The 18,764-nt window shown below is 49.0% G+C and overlaps 1 long non-coding RNA gene and 4 other non-coding genes across 5 annotated transcripts; 4 read left to right on the plus strand and 1 right to left on the minus strand.

Annotated features, from left to right (window-relative positions):
* Positions 1–7,329: 7,329 nt before the first annotated feature.
* On the plus strand, positions 7,330–7,402 carry TRNAV-CAC. The gene has a single exon. It is a non-coding gene; the product is annotated as a tRNA-Val (tRNA).
* A 4,553-nt stretch (positions 7,403–11,955) lies between these two features.
* TRNAN-GUU lies at positions 11,956–12,029 on the minus strand. Its single transcript has one exon. It is a non-coding gene; the product is annotated as a tRNA-Asn (tRNA).
* Positions 12,030–12,582: 553 nt separating this feature from the next.
* On the plus strand, positions 12,583–12,654 carry TRNAH-GUG. Its single transcript has one exon. It is a non-coding gene; the product is annotated as a tRNA-His (tRNA).
* A 1,710-nt stretch (positions 12,655–14,364) lies between these two features.
* LOC123392525 lies at positions 14,365–18,439 on the plus strand. Its single transcript, XR_006607246.1, has 3 exons — positions 14,365–15,418; positions 15,840–16,042; positions 17,605–18,439. It is a non-coding gene; the product is annotated as an uncharacterized LOC123392525 (long non-coding RNA).
* On the plus strand, positions 14,512–14,583 carry TRNAE-UUC. Its single transcript has one exon. It is a non-coding gene; the product is annotated as a tRNA-Glu (tRNA).
* Positions 18,440–18,764: the final 325 nt, after the last annotated feature.

An 18,764-nucleotide genomic window follows, 5' to 3' on the forward strand; every position in this document is an offset into this window, starting at 1 on the left:
GGGAATGAAGAGTATTGGCATCCATCCAGAGTCAAAGTCCCTGAGGTGCCAGAGCTTTGCTGGGCTTGGCCTTCTGGCTCCCATGGAAGGTCAAAACCTCGCCATCACCATTTAAGTGCTGTCTCAGAACTTTGTCTTTACTCTTTCATGACTTCCATTTTTGTTCCGCAGTCCTCTTTGTGCTATAGAGAAGTTAGCTTTGCACAATTCAGTAAAAACGCTGCTCTTGAGAATCAAATGCAGTGTCCTGGGAATGGGACAAAAGTTCTACCAGAGACGCACAGTGGCTGACATGACTGTCTTACTCCTGCCTCACCTAATCCGCACAGAGATGGCATGGCTCTATGTGACCTCCTGCCAACCAGAGCCTGGAGTCATGCTCTCGTCCCAGGGACTTTCAAAAACAAGGAAAAAACCTCTGCAGTGTACAACATTGGGCCAACACAGTTCTTCAGCAACATCAGTCAGACCTGGGGGGAAAGGCCTGAAGCCACCACCTGGGTAGAGCCCCATGACCAGCCAAGGGACGGAGACCCCACCTGTGAGAGGGCAGGACTGGCTGAGGCTCCCATTTGTTCCCTTGGGGAAGCTGTGTGGATCTGATGAGGAAGCAGAGGCAGCAGAAGAGATGGCCCCTGGGGTTGAACTGACATTCAGCAGTATCTAGGCAGCTGAAGAAAGCAATTCCGGATTGTTCTTGGGGGTGCCTGGATGGCACAGTGGGTTAAGCATCAGACTCTTGGTTTTGGCTCGGGTCCAGAACTATTGGGCCTGCACTCAGCATGGGGTCTGCTCAAGACTCTCCTTCCCTCTTCCTCTCTTCCTCTGCCCCTCCCCCCCCACTTGCTCCTCTGTGTTCTCTCTCTCTCAAAAAAATATTAAAAAAAAAAAAAAAAAAGAATTGTTATTAAAAGCGAGGTGTCTGGGGTACCTGGGTGTCTCAGTGGGTTAAGCCTCTGCCTTTGGCTCAGGTCATGATCTCAGGGTCTTAGGATCCAGCCCCGCATGGGGTTCTCTGCTCAGCAGGGAGCTTGCTTCCCTCCCCCCCCCCACCCCCCCCACCCCGTCTCTCTGCCTCTCTGCCTACTTGTGATCTCTGTCAAATAAATAAATAAAATCTTTAAAAAAAAAAAAAAAAAAAAAAGCGAGGTGTCCTTAATCTGTTTACTGCTGCAGAGCAATTAGGCAGACGATGAGTTAGTCAGCTTCACCAGATGGGGTATGCTGGTTATTATCTAACCTGTACTATCCTATACTGTAGCCAGGGCTATGTGTAGCTATTTAAACTTAATTATGAAGTACAAAAAACAAATTTGAAAATTCAGTTTCTCAGCATTAGCTACATTTCAAGCACTCACTTGCCATAGGCGTCCGGTGGCCTCCGCATTTGAAACTGCACCTCTGGCTCATTCATCTGGCACGTCAGTACACATGAGATTTGTTTATTTGAAGGTCTAGACTTGTCTTTCAGCATTAGATTCATTTTAGTCCACCTAGTACATCCCTAGGACCAGCAGCTCCTGTGTCTGTACTGAACTCTCCGCTTTCCCTGAGCTTTACTGGAGAGGAGGACTTTCCTGCTTTCCCTGGGCTGGTGAAGAGGAACCCATTCCAGACCCTGGCTCCTGCAGGGCAGTGGTGAACCGGGCATGACCAGGGTCTTCTTGCCTTGATCACTCAAGCCCAACATTGCTCTAGGTTCCTCTAAAGGCTGCCCCTGCCCACACCTCAACGGAATACTTGGGGAGGCTCCTGGGCTCCGCTTATTACTTCTGTTATTAACTATAACAACTCGATTTTTTCCTTTTATGTAGTTTTAGAGTTACATCCTGTTTGTGGTAGTTCCTACTGGTATTTCAGTTGTGATGCTGATATACAATTAATTTTAAAAATAAATCAAAAGTGTGGGAACTATTAGCTCATCAGTGATAAAGGTACATGGATGTAGTCAAATATGGAAGGGCTCTGTTCCTAATGAACTTGGAGAAGCATGATTCTGTCTCAGTTTTAGGGACTGGCCTCCCTTAGCCTTGTCCCTCCCAGGAGCACTCCCTTTTGCCCTAAGTCAGGTAGGCAGGTATGCTCACTTGTCTGTCTCCTCTGGGCTTTCAACACAAAAGGCACTGTCAACTGTTTTTTTTTGTTTTTGTTTTTGTTTTTTTCGGGACTCCCTGGGGATGTTCCCTGTTCAGATCATTAAGAAGAATCAAGATTTCAGAAGTGCTTCTGGCTGGGAGATGTGATTACATCATCCCTGAAGCCATGGAGTCTGTTTCTGGGGAAGACTAAATCTTTTTCTGTGCTCTTTCTCTTCTACGTCATCAATTAGTCCTCAGTGTTTTGTAGGCTTTACTTTGAATCTTCTCTCTCTCTCTTTTTTTTTTTTCCTCAGATGAGGGGTGCTGAATAAGAAGGAGGGGAGGGAAATCTTGGTGAAGTCTTCTCCGTGAGCACTGGCACGATGGCCCAGCACAGGGGCTCTGGGGGCAGACGGCCTGGCTCCGAGTGCTGGCTCTCACCATCAGTGGGATGGGGCCCTTGGCAAGTCAGCCAGCCCTCCGGTGCCCGAGTGTCCTCATCTGCAACGAGGGTGGTCAGAACCTGCACTGTCTCGGGGTTGTATGTGGGCTGGCTACACAAGGAACCGTGTGCCCGTCGCACAGTGAAGCTCTGAGAAAGTTGCTAGTACAATGGGAATTAAGACTTTGCTTTCCACTTCTAACTGTACCACACTGCCAGCTTTCAACATTCCTCAGAAGAAATGAGGGGTGTTAAATGGTTTGGTTGGCATATTAGTGACCAGCACCAGAAAAACTGGTTACTTAATGATTTTGAAAGCCATCTGAGTGGAGATAGTGCAGCAGGGGCCTGGATCCAGCGTCCTCAAATCCTTGGACCTTGGACAGGCATGATGATTGTTCAGCTCATGGTGGACAGTCTTTTGCACATGCTTCTAGCAAGAGCTTTTAGTATCTGGTCATACTTAATCCAGGTATTATAAGAAAACTTCAAGTATGCACTAGTGATCCCCCCTTCTTTTAAGAAAAAAAGAAAAAGAAAATATAATTTATCTGGAAGTTGTAGATGTCATCTTTCAGTGATGACGGTGTATTTGCAGTAAACCGGCATTCACCTTGAAAAGAAATAATGTCTGCATTGAAGGAATTCTGTTTGAAATCGTCGGGAGAACTATCCATTCAGCTCGAGAGAGAAGAGAAAGAGAAGAGAAAAGTGAAGAGAAGCTCAGTGGAATAAAACTAGTTTTCTGCCTTTTCCCCCTCAGGAACAAGACCTTGAGGAACTGGAGAGATGGCAGCTAGTAAGAGTCAGAGAAAACAGCAACACATTAAGAAGTTTCATAGAGGGGCTCCTGGGTGACTCAGTCCTTGGGCGTTGGGTGTCTGCCTTCGGCTCAGGTCATGATCCCTGGGTCCTGGGATCCAGCCCCCCACCCCCACCCCGCATCCGGCTCCCTACTCTGTGCAAACTGCTTCTCCCTCTCCCACTCCCCGTGCTGTGTTCCCCCTCTCTCGCTGTGTCTCTCTCTGTCAAATAAATGACCAGAATCCTAAAAAAAAAAAAAAAAAAGTTTCATAGATCTGGACAGAGAGAGAGGAGAAAGGGGTAGGACATGTGGAGCTGACCAAGGATTCAGACGTGAGGAGCCAAGATCCTGGAGTAGGTTAAGTGAGCTGCATGCTTGGGACAGAATTTCCCCTGGACACATTCGCAAATTAAGCTATGTGCACATAAGAGGCTAGAAGGCAAGCAGAGTGTGGCTGAAAAGAAAGTGGAATTTTCAGCACTGCCATGGTGCTAAGGAGATACAAACTGAAGTTCAGGATTCATTGAAGAGGAAGGGCCCGAGGAAACATGCCACGGTCTCAGGTGGGGGAGCCCTGGCCATCTACAGCACAGCAGTTCGAGCAAACTAGCTGGAGACTGAGGCTTCCCCTGAGGGCAAACAAACTGTAAACCAGCTTAGTCAGGGATTAGGGTCGATCTGTTCCTCTGCTGCCTCCTGTGGGAGAGGGTGAATATCTTCAGAGAAAGACAACATCTTTCAAAAACAGGCTATCATTGTTCACACAACAGTTTCATCATTCAATCACAATACTCTAGGATTGTAAGGGAAGAGAAGCAAGGGGGTGGGGAAGCAAACCATGGAAACTAACTCATGGGTGATTGAGATACTGAGTTATGAGTTATTATTTTAGTTAGTAGAACATGGGGACTCTTGATCTTGGACTAGTGAGTTCAAGCCCCACCTTGGGTGTAGAGAGGTTCCTTAAATTACTTAAAAGTTACCTACAATTACTTTAAAAAGATAAAGTGGTATGATTCAGCTGACCAGAAAAGGGATGACAAGATAAAAAGTTTCATCAGAGAAACAGAATCCATTTTAAAAATCAGATAAAAAAAAACTACAGAAATAAAATACATAATAGTTGGCATTTTAAAGAGTTAATAGTTGAGTTTCATAGCAGTTTGGAAGAGAGATGATTATCCTGGAACTATGTAAGGAGAAGGAAACTCTCCAGGCTTAAGCATAGAGAGCTGAAAGGAAGAGAAATTCAGAAAGCAGTGTAATAGAGATATGGGCCATGTCCTGAAGGCCTAACACACATGTAATTAAAGTCTCGGAGGCTGGAGGAGACAGCAAATGGGGCGGAAACCATATAGAAAGATATTACGGACGATTAAGGAAAAATTGTGATGATCTATCCAACCACATGTGGAAGAAGATCAGTGAACTTCAAGCCAGAGAAGGACAAGAAAATCAGGGGCCCAAGCTGGTGAACTCCAAAGACAAATGAAAACAATCAGAGCAGCACCTGGATGGGGAGTGGGTGGTGAATTCCTATTACACATCGTCGGAAGATTGGAAGCTGAATTCCCAGCAAAAACAATGAAAAGGAGACCTTAGGGAAGGGTTAGAGCAAGATCATTTCCAACCTACTAGGTGCTGCTAATCCCTGGCCAGATATCTGTCAAGAGGAAGTGAAGACCTTACCACATTAGTAGCTTACCCCAACTAAAGGAAATGCAAAAGGTAACTCTTCAGGCTACCTGGGCGCAAGAAAAATCTGGAAAAATGAAGGTAGGAACGAAGAGCAACAGGTAGATAGGTTAAATATGTGACTAAGTCAAATAAATATCACTATCCAAACAATAATAATAATGTCTATGAATTCAAAATGTATGTTGAAATGAAAGTAAGGCAAAAACACCCAAAAATGAGGGGAGTAAATGGAATCGAGATGTTCCAGAGCTCTAGCATTGTCTAGGAGGTGTTAAAGGTGCTAATATATTCAGTCTTTTGCATAGATTTTATAGACTACATGAAAAAAGTAACTTATTTGTGTACATATGAAACAAGTATATAGTTTAATCTTGAATTAATATTACATAGAAACTAAAATAATATTTTTGAGAATTCTCAGGTTTTAAAACTAATTCACTTTATTTTGGGGTGGAATATTCTGGCTATACCTGTTATGTCCTGTGGTCTAATCTGTCATTCAGAGACACTGTTAATTAACTTTATGTTTAATGTTAAGGTTATAACATTAAGTATACTGCAAAATGTGATAAAGGTATAAGCCTCTGTGAGTATCAGCCAGCCTAATGTACTTCCATCAGCTCAGGAAGTTTCCTGGCAAAATATTTAACAAAGGGAAGCCCTGTTCTCGACTGATACTTCGTGGCAGTGGGAGCACACAGGAGTATCAGATAGGTGCATTTGAATACATAGGTTTTAGGTGTACAAACATGCCTTTATGGTGGGCATCTTTTGCTGAACACACTGTTTGAGGGAGTTATTCGTGTTACTGCCTTATCCATAGTTTGAATGTTTTTACTACACAGTACTAATCCATTCTGAAAATACATGTGAGTTTTATCCAGGTTGGCCTAGTATAAATGACATCGCACCAATGTTCGTGTAGAAGCTTCCTTTGGATGTAAGCATTCGTTTTTCTCGGGAAGTTAATAGCAATTTATTACCAGGTAACAGGGTAGGTATATTTTTTAACTTTATGAGAAACTGCCAAATATCAGGAAAGTGGTCGTGCTTTAAATGGACTGCAATCAATACCACACAGTAAGGTCCTACACACTTGAATGGGGGACACAGAGAGAAAACAACTTGAAAAATCTATTTTTCTAGGCTTCTCCTCTCCACTCTGCTCCCAGTACTTAAGGCCTCTGTGGGGGTGGCTCAGTAGTTTAGGCGTCTCCTCTGCTTTCTGCTGGGGTCCTGATCCCAGAGTCCTGGGATTGAGCCCCACTTCAGGCTCCCTGCTCAGCGGGGAGCCTGCTTCCCTCTCCCTCTGGTGGCTGGTGCTCCTGCTTGTTCGTTCTCTCTCTCTCTCTCTCTCTCTCTCTCTCTCTCTGTCTCTCTGTCTCTGTCTCTCTCTGACAAATTAAAGGTCTCTGTGAAGGTGGCTCTGGTCACACCAAGTGTCACCACCAGCCTATTCGGGTCTGGCTGCAAAGCCACAGAGAGACACCAAGGCAGCCCAGACAAGAGTCATTCCTAAACGCCAGGTAGGAATAGCCCTTCCCTCCCCAGTCAGGACTCTGTGACTCTTGGGCTCTGTGCCAAACTCTAAAAACCATTTCTTGCGCTTCCTTTTCATCCCTCCGTGCCTGGATTTCACTAGACACTGTCCGATGGTCATGGCCACAAGCGTCTTGTCAGTGGCTTTAAGGCAGCTCAGGCAGGAACCCGAGGGACCACCCGAGGATACCAAAGAGATTGCGGTTTGGCGAGAGGACCGCGGAGAAGCGCAGAGAGAAAGGGCCGGCGAGGGCAGAGCGCGCAGGGCAGGCGCGGCGGGGCAGGCGGGAGGCCCGGCAGAGGGCGTCCTCCGGTTCCTGGGAGGATTCCAGGCGCCGAGCAGCGGCCACGAGCCGAGAGCACCGACCGCCCCGCAGCGAAGCGGACCACCGACAGCCCCAGAGGGCGGGTGACCCCCGGCCGGGTGGAGGGGGCGCCTGGGGCTGGGACGCACGTGACCCGCCGCCTCCGGGAGCTGGAGAGTCGGCGGGGCGCCTTCGGCACCGGGGCGCGTCGTTCTGGATGTGGAAGCCCTGCCTTTGATGCGGATCCCGAAGCCAGACTGACGGCGGCCCCCGGCTCTTCGCTTCCTCGGGGGAGACGCGGGATCCCAAACCGGCGCCGCAGCGGGGCTGCGGTCCCTTTACCTGGAGGGTCGCGAGGGCTTTCAGGGGCTTTTTGCACTTAGGAAAGAAAGTGGTGGGCACAACAGTAGGGGTAGGACGGAAGCTGTTCAGGCTCCGGCATGAGATCCTGCCGCGTGCTTCGTTTCCGTAGTGTAGTGGTTATCACGTTCGCCTCACACGCGAAAGGTCCCCGGTTCGAAACCGGGCGGAAACAACAGCCTTTTTTGCCCCCTAGTCCTCGTGTTGACAACACACAAGGGAGGACGCTTGGAGCCAAGGGGAAGGCAGCGTGCGCAGCCTCATTTTCCTTTCAGAGAAACAAACACGAAGCCAGGCTGCAGCTCCCTTGCTTCCTGACAGCCTACTGCGCACTTGACAACCTGGCCTCGTTCGTCCGCTGCCGGCCTCGCTGGAGAGCGGGGGCCACAACCAGTCAGGCAGGCCGAGAAGGGCACCGGGGACAAAGCCCAACGCACGTTTCCTCTACCTCCAGAAACCCCCTAACCTGCTCCTCTGGCGCCTCAATCCGCTCTACAGGCGGACAGGCACCCGGGCTCGGAGAACCGACCACGTCCTCCCGGAGCCGTACACTTGGTTTTCCCGAGCCCAGCCCGCTGGCGCAACAGGTGGATTTGCCCCCACAGAACCAAAGAACACGAACTGCACCTGGGACTCGTCGAGTCGGCGTTTCAGGCTCCACCCGATGAGCCCACGGGGGAGCCGAGGAGCCCTTCGGGTGCCATCATCAGGACAGCCCTTGAGTTAGTTGGGAGGCCACCAATAGAGGGACTCTCTGCTCCTCACCCTCACCTTACTCATCGGGAAACCGAGGCTCACCAAGAGAGCATGGCCTTGGCTCTGCCACACACAGGGGTAAAGCTAGACTAGAATGGAGCACCGACCAGTTAGCTTGGGGTCAGACCTCAGAGCCCAAAGTGCTGCTGAGGCTGGGAGAGATGGAAGAGCAGCAGGGCAAGGGCTGGGAGCTGTGGGCCGCTGGGAAACGCCCCACTTTTGCTCTGCCCATCTGAGAAATCTAACTTTATTTTCAGGGTTTTCATCTGCAAGGGCCAAAGCAGGGATCCTGTGTGGATGCCCGGTGATCTGTGGGATACGATTTGGATTTTTCACGGCTACTGGTCAGGTTCTAGTCGCAGTCAGTAGGACCTTTCAGCACTGTCTCCTTACTTAGGATTTTCCTTTTCCTCCCCTAAATGTGCTGTGCACCAAAGGGCACGTGCAAAGGTGCCTCTGCAGTGAGTCCCTAAGAGCCAGAGGACCAGACTCCGGTTCCTTGGAATCACCTGGGTGGGAGAGCAGAGCTGGGATGAGCAGCCAGGGCAGGAGCTCACCTCCATCCCCCTCAGAAACCTAACCTCTCACTTCAAGGGTTTTCATCTACAGAGAACCTGCGATTTGACTGGATCACTCCTTTAAAACAAAGAAACAAACATATTTTGAAACACACAAAACAAGTTGCAGGTGTGGGAACATCCTGTATCCCTCACCTCAGTGCACCAGTTAGCATTTTCCCACATTGACACACCTCTCCCCCCCCCCCCCGCCCCCATATATTCAGTCTGGACACCCTTTGAAGACCTCTCAAGATAATTAGTTGGGCCACTGTCGCTCATTTCCTTGGGCAATGTCCCTCAAAACCAGCCTCTGCAGGACCTCTCCTCCAAGGCTAAGGGGAGGGCTTGTCCTCTGGAGGAGGCCCCTCTGGTCCCTTCAGGAACCAGACACCTGTTGCCCTCAGACTGTAGAGAAGCTTCAGGTGGACTGAGTGGTATGGCCTCTCCCAGAAGGTGCAGGCCAGCTTGTGCCCTGCACCTGTAGGAACACAATTAGGGTGTCATGCCCCGCAACCACTTGCCCTCTGGACTCCTTCTGGTGGCTTTGATGGGCAGAGGGTCTAGGGTCAGCCTGAGCCCTAGAACCCCCCACCCCAAGACAGACCCCTCAGGGAGGTGTAGCTCCCCCTTAGCTCCTGCCCTCCTGGTTGTCTGTGCCCTGCAGGGATCTGAAAGGGTCCTGGCCCAACAAATGGGGGAAGAATCCTTTCCTCTGGGGGGAGGATGAGGGGAGCAGGTGGAAAATTCTTCAAAAAGAAGGAGTTTTCAAGAGCTTTCCAGAGCTGTCTGCATTGGTGCTGTCAGGTAGGTGGTGGCCCTGTGATCCTGGTTCTTAGTCTTATTTTGTCCTGGCCTCGAGCTGGTCCTGGCTCCAGTCTGAGTCCAAGCAGACACCGGCAACTTGTGGTTTGTATCCAACTGTGCCTCTCCTCAAAGTGGGGAAGTGCCTGCGCTTCTATTTCCAGGACCCCAAGGGTCAGCAGGGGGTGGGGGGTGGGGGTCCCAAGGATGCTATTGATGGGGTTTTCTTCTTTCCTTCCCCCCCCCCTTTTCTCTTCCTCCCTTCCTTCTTTCCTCCCTCACTCCCTCCCTCCTTCCTCCTTTCTTGCTTCCTTCCTTCGCCTCTATCTTTCCCTCTTTCTTCTTCTCTCTCTTTCTTCCTTTACATGTTTTGTTTAAGTAATCACTACTCCCAAGGTGTGTCAGCTGAACTCACAATCCTGAGACCAAGAGATGCATGCGCTACTAACTAAGCCAGCCAGGTGCCCATCCCACTCCCTTTCTTGCTGAATCTGTAACTCAGGGACAACAACAAAAACAAACAAGAACAAAAACAAAAACAGTTTAACTATAGATTAGTGGTCTCAGTGCTAGTTACAAGGAAAAAAAAATCAAGTGAAATCTTGAGTACTTTTAAAATACTTTTAAGGATTTCAGTAATTTATATATAATGGCATAGAAGATGTTTCTATCATGTGGTATTTCTGAAGAGGACTCCTTGTGTGCATCAGACTGCTTTAATAATTTTGATCTGAAAACTGCTTTATGTTGTCTTCTAGTCTTTCTAATACTGTAGAAAATACTGGTAGATGATATTCCAGTTTATACAAGTCTTGGGTTTATTTTCTCTTCAAAATCCTAGTGACCCTTAGGGGCCTCAATCTCCTATACTGCTTTTACTGGTCCAACAAACACACTTTAATTCCAGTACTACTTAAGAGTTTATACAATATGAAATTGTGTGTTTCAGTAAGATGAATACATCCTATTATATATTTTTAAGGAGACTAAGTCTTATGATTCTGAAAATCACAGTGATGTAATTATTCTTACAATTGTGTGTGTGTGGGGGGGGTGGTGGTAAACCATTTTAGGTATCATATACAATCCCACCATGCATTTCTCCATTATGTGTCAGGTCAATTTGCAATTTGAAGATCTACTGTGATCTTTAAGTTCTTCCAAGGATATTAAATTGAGTTACTTAATGTATCAGCTTAGCTTAGAGCTTCTCTAATTAAGAGATAAATCACAAAAACTTTTAATACAGTGCTGCTGCACATATTTAGGCATTAGATAGGGGGGTTGATGGAACAGGTTGAGGGCAGTCGACCTTTAGGAGATATCGGTGAGTGTAGAAAACACATGCGATGTCTGCTCCAGCAAGTGAGGGAGGGGCTATCAGTGAACAGTAGGGCAACGTTAAAAGATATGAGTGATGAGGGCGGGGGGGGGGGTGGGTGGGACAGAAAATGATGTGAGTGATTGGAGTCCCTGAACAGAATGGGGGGCGGGAAGCCATTTTTGAGGAATTGAAGAATTTCCCATCATAATAAAAATGATAAACCCACCAACCCAAGGAGCCAAACGAACGAGATGAATGAGCGCAAGACACATGAAGAAAACCATATCCATTCACGTCCTAATTATATTGCTCAAATCCATGGGAAAAGAATAAAAAAATTTGCAAAGCCGCCAGAGGAGAAAGGTGTGATACCTACAGAACACAAAGATGAAGATGATGTGGGCTTTCTGGTGGGAAGCAGTGTGAGAAGGCCCTGGAGCAAACTTCAAAGTCAACGAGGATGTCCCCTCCAAAAAAGGCTTTCAAAAATGAAGGTGACACTGACACAGAAATGTTGACAGACTACATCACCAGCAGACCCACACTACAAGAAAGGTTACACGTACCACATGGGAATCTGCATTTAGCCAAAGGGACGGAAGGGCAACAGACTGGTAACCGCGTGGGAAAATAGATAAGATTCTTTTCTTATTACTTAAATCTCTTTAAAAACACGAGACAGATGAAACCAAAGTAGTAAGGATGGGTTTGGGGGTTTCTAACACGAAAAGTAAACGGCACGATGGCTACAGCATAAAGATGGACAGGGAAGAAACGTGAAGAGGTAGGGGATCCCTTAGAGGGAAGCCGGGAAATTACAGGTGTATGCGGCTATAAAGCTTGAAGCAGTCGCTGAAATAACAAAACAAAGAGTTACAGCTAATAAGCCAAGGAGGGAAAGGAGTGGATCATAGAAAAACCACGGAAACACTACGTCAGAGCAGTTGCTCTTCCAGGACTTTACCCTGTAGAAGTAGTCGTCTAGTACAAGAACGATGACGACAGCAGTATTTTATCCATACTATCCTCGAATCAACTTAAAGAGTATAAGGAAAGGATTCAATAAATACTGGCACAAAAACACACGCAGGCAGAAACTTCTCTGCCTCGTTAAAAGGCATTCGGAGGGTTGTACTCATTCGAGGACGTCCGGATTCGCAGCGACCTGTTCTCCTCCACAGCTCTCCTTCTCCAGAGTCCGCGGTGGCCTTCGAATCTTGGCCTCGGTCCTCCTGTTGTGCACAGGCCAAACGACAGGACCCTTTCTGCCTTCTAAAAATACTGCCGCGTCCCTGGGTGGGCTCGAACCACCAACCTTTCGGTTAACAGCCGAACGCGCTAACCGATTGCGCCACAGAGACCTTCGGGAAGCCTCCGCCCACATCCCGGTAGAGAGCGAGCACGCGCTCAACGCTAGGGGGAGCCACCCGCCTCCTGGGGGCGGGGGGGTGGGAGTGGCCCGCCCCCTCCCCGGAGAAGCCGAAGGCCAACTGGTTCCCGGGAGGTTTCTCCCCGTGGATTCCGCGGGCACCCGACCTTCGGCGCCGCTGGCGCTCGGCTTGCTCCACTCAGCGGCGGTCGGTGTGGGGGAAGCTGGAGAGAGGGTGGGGTGCGGCTGCTCAGAAGGCGGCAAACGCCAAGAGGCGGCAAAGAAAAGCGGGGGAGGCGGGGACGGGATGGCGAGACTGCCCAGGACCCGGATTGAGGGACCGGACAATGGTTTTTTGGTGGTGGTTTTGTCCTTATCGCGTAGGAGGTTCCGAGGAAGGGAAGGAAGATCCGAGAGCGGGTAGGAGAGACGCCACAGCACCAGTACCTGCAGTTTGTCCGATGAGAAAACAGTGCAGCTACAGGAATGACTTTGCGTCAAAAGTCCTATTGCGACTGGAAGGCCGGCCGCCGGGAGGGTGGCGCGCCGTGATCGTATAGTGGTTAGTACTCTGCGTTGTGGCCGCAGCAACCTCGGTTCGAATCCGAGTCACGGCACTCTTCTCGGCCCCTGGCGACCCGTCCCTTTTACTTTGTCTTTAAACACCCCCACCCTCGGGGCGCCAGCGCCTCGAACCTGGGGGCCCGAGAGCCCTGCTTTCCGCTGGCCACTGGGCGCCGGGAGGTCTTCTTCATTCACCCGAAGGAAAGGAAAACTCCACTCGCCGCTAACCTCGGGACCTTCTCCGCTCTGACTCGGAGCGTAAGGAAACTCAACCAAATGGCTTTTCTTCAGCGCGCCTCCAAACGAGGACAAGTCCTGGAGTCCCCAGCTGTCCAGCGAGAAGCCTCGTGGGCTGTCCTTGCTGGGAAGTGGCGTCCCCGTGGTCCTCAAAAAACCTTAAGGATCTTCAAAGACCAGAGAAAAGTGCCTGTCAGGTAAGTGACAGCTCTTCCACAGACCTGTTGAGCGCCTCAGACCTTGGCTCCTGCGAATCTCTGTCTCGGGGGAACTCTTTCAGTCCTTGGCTGTAGTCCTTGGCGTCATCGCAGCAACCTCTCCAGTGGCTCGTGGCATACCCTCAAGGGTTTGAAAATGCCTGTCGGCAGCCCCTTCCACGCCCGACGGTATTTATTCATCGCGATACCACTGAGAGTTGTGCTTGTTGCACATCCTTGCCAGGATGGGGTGTTTCCCATCCTTACCAGTAGTGCTATCTCGATGTGATTTTAACATCCATTTCCCTAGCGGCCAAAAATACTGAGCACCCTTTTATGTGCTTTGTTGGCCTCGTGTATCTTCTTTTCCGAAGGATCTGTTCATGTCTTTTACCTATCTCAAAAACTTGAGTTGCCTGATTTTTTTTTTTTTTTAATTATCAGTTTGGAGGCGCTCACAGCACCCTATAGCTACAGGTGTGGGGGTTTGCTTGCTTGCTTGCTTGTTTTTTGTTTGTTTGGTTGGTTGGTTGGTCAGATATGTTTTGTGAACATTTTCTCCCTGTCTGTGGCATGCTGTTTTCACTGTCTTGGTGGCGTCTTTGAATGAGAAGATATGGTTAAAGTTGATGAAGTCTAACTTGCCCTGTCTTTTTTTTTTTTTTTTTTTTTTTTAAGTACATATTTTTTCCTGGTTCTTGTTTAGGAAATCTTTGCCTACCACCAAGTCACAAAGTAACCTCCAAAAGGTTTATGCCTTCAACTTTTATGTTTTAGGAGGCACCTCCCATTAATTTTTGTGTGTAGTGTTGGGTAGCAGTAAAGCTGTTTCCGCCCCCGATATTGAACCTATTTCCTTACCCGGTTGAACTGTTTCTGTTGAAAACGAATTCACCAGGTCATCTGTGGGTCAGTTTCAAGTCTCTCGGCTCGGTCCATTTATCTGTGTGTGTCTCCTGATGCCGCTGGCACATTGCAAGGTCAGTAGGGGCTCAGAGTAAGTCTTCAAGTCGCGTAGGGTGAGCTGCGGGGGGGCAGCAGGTTGTAGGCGGCATAGATCCGGAGTCCAGTTCCCGGCTGCGGAGCCTTCCTTGAAAGCGGTCTCAGTCCGCCGGAATCCACCGGGTGATGCGAGGACCCCGGGGTGTCACGCCGGGCGCCTCCCTTCCCGCGCTCTCGCGGCACCGCCTGTCCGCACGCTACCGCCTCGCGAAGGCGCGTCACCAGGGCGGCTCTGAGGGGCGACCAGGCCGGGCCGGGGCGACTCGCGCCGGGACGGGTGGGCCAGGCAGGGCCCTGGCGGCCCTCGGGGCGTCTCCTCCTGCGGCCTCTTGTGTTGGAGAGGGCGGGGACGGACGGTCCTTGTGAAAGGGCTCCGGGGAGGACGGGTGACCTCCCTGAAGGCTCAAGGCCTTCCACGGCTCAGGGGGACAGGACTTCCGTGGGAAGGCGGTAGAAGAAAAGGCTCCCGCGTGCTCCCTGGTGGTCTAGTGGCTAGGATTCGGCGCTTTCACCGCCGCGGCCCGGGTTCGATTCCCGGTCAGGGAATCGCTTTTTTGACCAGGCATCTTCCCTTCTAGCCCTGCAGCTGCGCGCCGGCGGTGTGCTCCCCCCACCGCACCGACTCTTCCTCTCCCGCGGCCGGGGGGAAACGATGGCTGGCCCCTTGGCAGGGCGCGCCGGGCTTGATTGTGTCCAGGTCCGCCGCCCGCAGAAGTGACTGCAGAGGGCCACTAAGCAGCTGACTCGTGTTTACGTCTGCGCGGCGGAGGTTCAAATCCCCGCGGGGCCGCCCCAGAGGCGCCCACCAGGCTAAGCTCTGGATCCCAGGTCTGGAGGCCAGGCCACGTCGCGGGGTTCGTGTGTACCCCGGACGCGAGCCGGTGGGCCCAGTTCCTCAGCTCAGTTCGTGCGGGGAAAGCGTACTACGCGTTCGGACCCGATACCCGCGAGGGCTGAAGGGAGCGGGTCCTCCCCGAAGGCTGTCTCATTTGCAGATTAAGCGGCGTAGGGAGGTGATGTTAGCTGACGCAACAAAAGGCAGCGAGTGAGGGGTGCACTAAACGGAAAACTTACTGCTTCCGTAAGCCGAAGGTAGGGGTAGAAATCCACACCCGGATCCCAAAACGATGATACCCCAGTCAAATCCCCCAGTTTCTCCCAAGGGCTGTTGCATTTAGACCCTGTAGACTTTACCAGGCGCTGGGCCCGTTTTCTTTTTTCCCTTCGACCCTGGCTCTGAAGACCTGTTGAGGTAAATGTGACGTTCCGGTAAGGCTGGAAGAGAGAGCGAGCCAGGGCCGACGGAGGTGCTGTGGACCCAGCAGGCTGCAGAGGCGACCGGTGCGGGGTGGAGACCAGGCCGCGCAGGGGCTGCGGGGCGGTGAGTGTGGGGCCGCTGCCGAAGGCGGATGGCCTCAGGGGCCAACTCGTGGGTTCTCGTGGGGGCAGGTGTGCGAGGGGAGAGGGGCGAGTGTCTCTTGAACTCCTTTCGGGAGCGGTTTGGAAGAATGGCGAGGGCTGGGTGGAGGAGAAGTTGGTGACCCTGAGTGTACCAGGCAGGAATGGAAGGCTGTAGGGGTCGGTGGAGGTCCGCTATAGGCAAAGTTAACTATTTTCTTGACGGTGGGGTATTGACTGCATTTTCCGTCCGTTACTTGGCTGGGTGCTTTTGTTCTGGCGGTGGTTCCGCCCCCCCTCCTTTGTTTTTCCTTTTTTCTTTCTTTTTGCTTCTTTATGTCTCCTCTCCTCTCCTTGCCCCCAAGACTGTCTTTTCTTCACTCTTGTTCTCGCTGAGACCCTAGGTGTGTGCGCAGTGGGGCACCCTGAGGCTGCTTTCTACAGACCCTTCGGTGGGGGAAGCATGGTTGAGGGGTTGGAGGTGCACAACACCGCCCGGTTCCAGCAGGCCGCACGGGAACCTTCTGTGGTGGTTCACTCCAAGAAATCCAGGAATTCTAAATTCATCCCTGCCATCTGGGTAATGATGAAGGCAGAGTTTTCCAAAGTAAGAGAAGAATACCATCTATTTCATTTCTGATTACAAGGTCTTTTTGTGTGTGGGTTTTGGGTTTCTTTTTTTCTTTCTTTTGTGTGTGGGGTGTGTGTGTGTGTGTGTGTGTGTGTTCGTGTGTTCGTATGTTTGTTTTTCGTTAATTAATCTTGATCGGTACCTTAAAAAAAAAAAAAAAAAAAGAGCCTAAAGGTAGATGGCAAGCTTGCCACTAACATTTGCAAGTGTTCATGCAAAAAGTAAAACAGAGGCATCAAATCAAATCTCCTCCCGCTCCTGGGTGGACCTTGAGGGCTAGGAACACAGAAAAATGGACATTGTCAGTCCCAGGCTCCCTTGAGAAGGCATATAGGAGGTCCTCACTACATTAAGGTGGGACCCGAAGATCCAAAGCCCTGGCGGGTAAAGGTGATCCCATCTAGTCCTGCCCCTTCTACTTCCAGGGCTCTTTGGACAAGGCGGCCTTGGCTCTCCAAACAGAATAAGGAAAAGGAAGGCTTAAGAGGCCCTTGACAATAAACAAACTGAGTAGGCGGGCGGCACAGGCAAGCAGGCCCTGGCTGGCTCACCGGGTAGAGCAGCCACTCTTGATCCTCAGGCTTGTAAGTCCCAGCCCCACGTTGGGTTGGACGTAGAGATAACTTGAAGATAAAATCTTTAAAAGAAAGTAAATAAAAAGCCCCTGAAGAAATTGTGGCGGCGGGCTTGACCTCTAGTGGATTTAGCCTTGAGTACACATAGCCTGGGTAAGTCTGGGAGACCGTGGGCCATCAACTTGGTGGGTATGTTTCCCAGTCAGTAACAAACCCCAACCAAGAGCCTGCCGGAGGAGAGCATAGTCAAAGGAGAACATACTCATCCAATAACACTTCATCCAGGTACCCTCCAGTAGCATCTCAAGAGAATCAACTTGCATCTAGAATTCAGTTATAAGACAGAAGGACGAAAGCTCAGATATCTGGAATTTTAGAGATGCTTCCATCCATCCTTGTCTCAGGGCAGACATGAAGATGGAAATTAGGACATAATTCTGAAAGAAACAAAACTGAAAAGATTGCAGCTACTGCATAAGGTGTGGTGAAGCCAGTCTTCAGAGGACCATACACACCTTTTAAATGTAAATCATGACAATTGGGGCTAATTCCTAATGAGCTAAACCTCCATCTCAAAGAGTTACCAAAAATTTTTTAAAAAATAACAAGAACAACAAAAGCATATGGGACCAGAAATTAAATATAAAAGCAAGAATTTGAAAATTAGAAAAGACATGAAAATAAAAAAGAAAATGAGAAGTGAATATACAAAAGCAAAAAGTCAGTGGTTGGCTCTTTGAAAAGACTGCTCTGATAAAACTGGGAAGAGGGAAGATGGAAGTCACTGCTACTCAATGGGTAGACAGGAGATTAACAATAAATGAGTATCATAAACATGCATATGCCAACCCATTAAAAGTTTTAGAGGAAATGTAGGTATATTGCAGTATTGATTTGGGTAGGGTGGGGAGGAGGACTGGTCCTACAAGCATTAATTTTTTTTTTTTTTTTAATTCTTTGCAGGCTTTCTTCCTGCAAAGAAAGCCCAAGGACCAAAAAAGGTCATTAGAAGAAATGACTCCAAAGGCAAAGAAATTCTACAAGCACCAAAAGATGACAGAATTCCCCAACTTAGGTTTATGAGTTTGGGTGGAAACCAAAAACCCCAAAAAGGCAATGGGAAAAACAGAAATTACAGGCCTCGCTTAGTGCTGAGTATACACAGCTGCGGAAAAAAAAAAAAAGACGAATCAAACAAAATATATATTTAAAATGTGTCATGACAAAATTGGTCTTACACTGGGGAAGCAGTTGATTATCATTAGAAAATAAATGAATTTGTCACACTAACAACTTTTATGGGAGGAAAATGGGAATCACCAAAGCCCAGAAAAGGTGTTTGGAAAAATTCGTTATCAGTTTATGATTTTTCAGAACCTCTTAGCCTAACAGGAAGAGAACAGCCCTCATCTGCTGAAGGGGTAGCTTCTAGACCAAAAAACAGACAGACAAAACCCCTTCAACACACATTATAGTTGATGATAGAATACTGACCTTTTCCCCCCTTACCCTTGCCAATCTGGAACTGTCAGGAAGCAGACAAAGAGGCCCGCTGCCATCACTTCTCTACACCACTGTGATGGAGATCTTAGCCAGTGAGGAAAGGCAAGAAGAAGTAGGAGAAGTGCAAATGAAAAAAAAGAATACTACAATTATTTATATATATGAAATAAATTACTGGAACTATTAAGAGAATCGAGCTTCTTTGGTATATACACAAATAGAGAAAGCAGGCTATGATGAAGATTCAAAATCCAAAGGTGTTAAAAACATTATAAATGTTCAATGATTATAGCATATAAGAATTCAATTCCATGTACTGTGCCGGGTGGGGGGAGGAGGGGAGAAGAGGGATGAAATATGATCCCTACCTCCACCATCACCAGAGTAACTTCCATGTGGATTAGGCACCAAAATGTGAAACGAAACCACGGATGGTTTTAGTTGGTATTAATGTATCGAGGTAGTCGCATGATCTCAAGAGTAAGCAAGGATTGAAAACACAAGACAAAAAAGACCAATTTTTAGTGAAGAGGCTAAGTCACCTGCTTCAAGAATCTCTGTTCATTGCAGCACAGAATCAAGGGTAAAAAGTCAAGGCACAATTGAGGCGAATGTATCTG

Source organism: Mustela putorius, unplaced genomic scaffold (assembly GCF_011764305.1).
Source record: "Mustela putorius furo isolate JIRA1106 unplaced genomic scaffold, ASM1176430v1.1 tig00000585_pilon_pilon_pilon, whole genome shotgun sequence".
NCBI classification, from domain to species: Eukaryota; Metazoa; Chordata; class Mammalia; order Carnivora; family Mustelidae; genus Mustela; species Mustela putorius.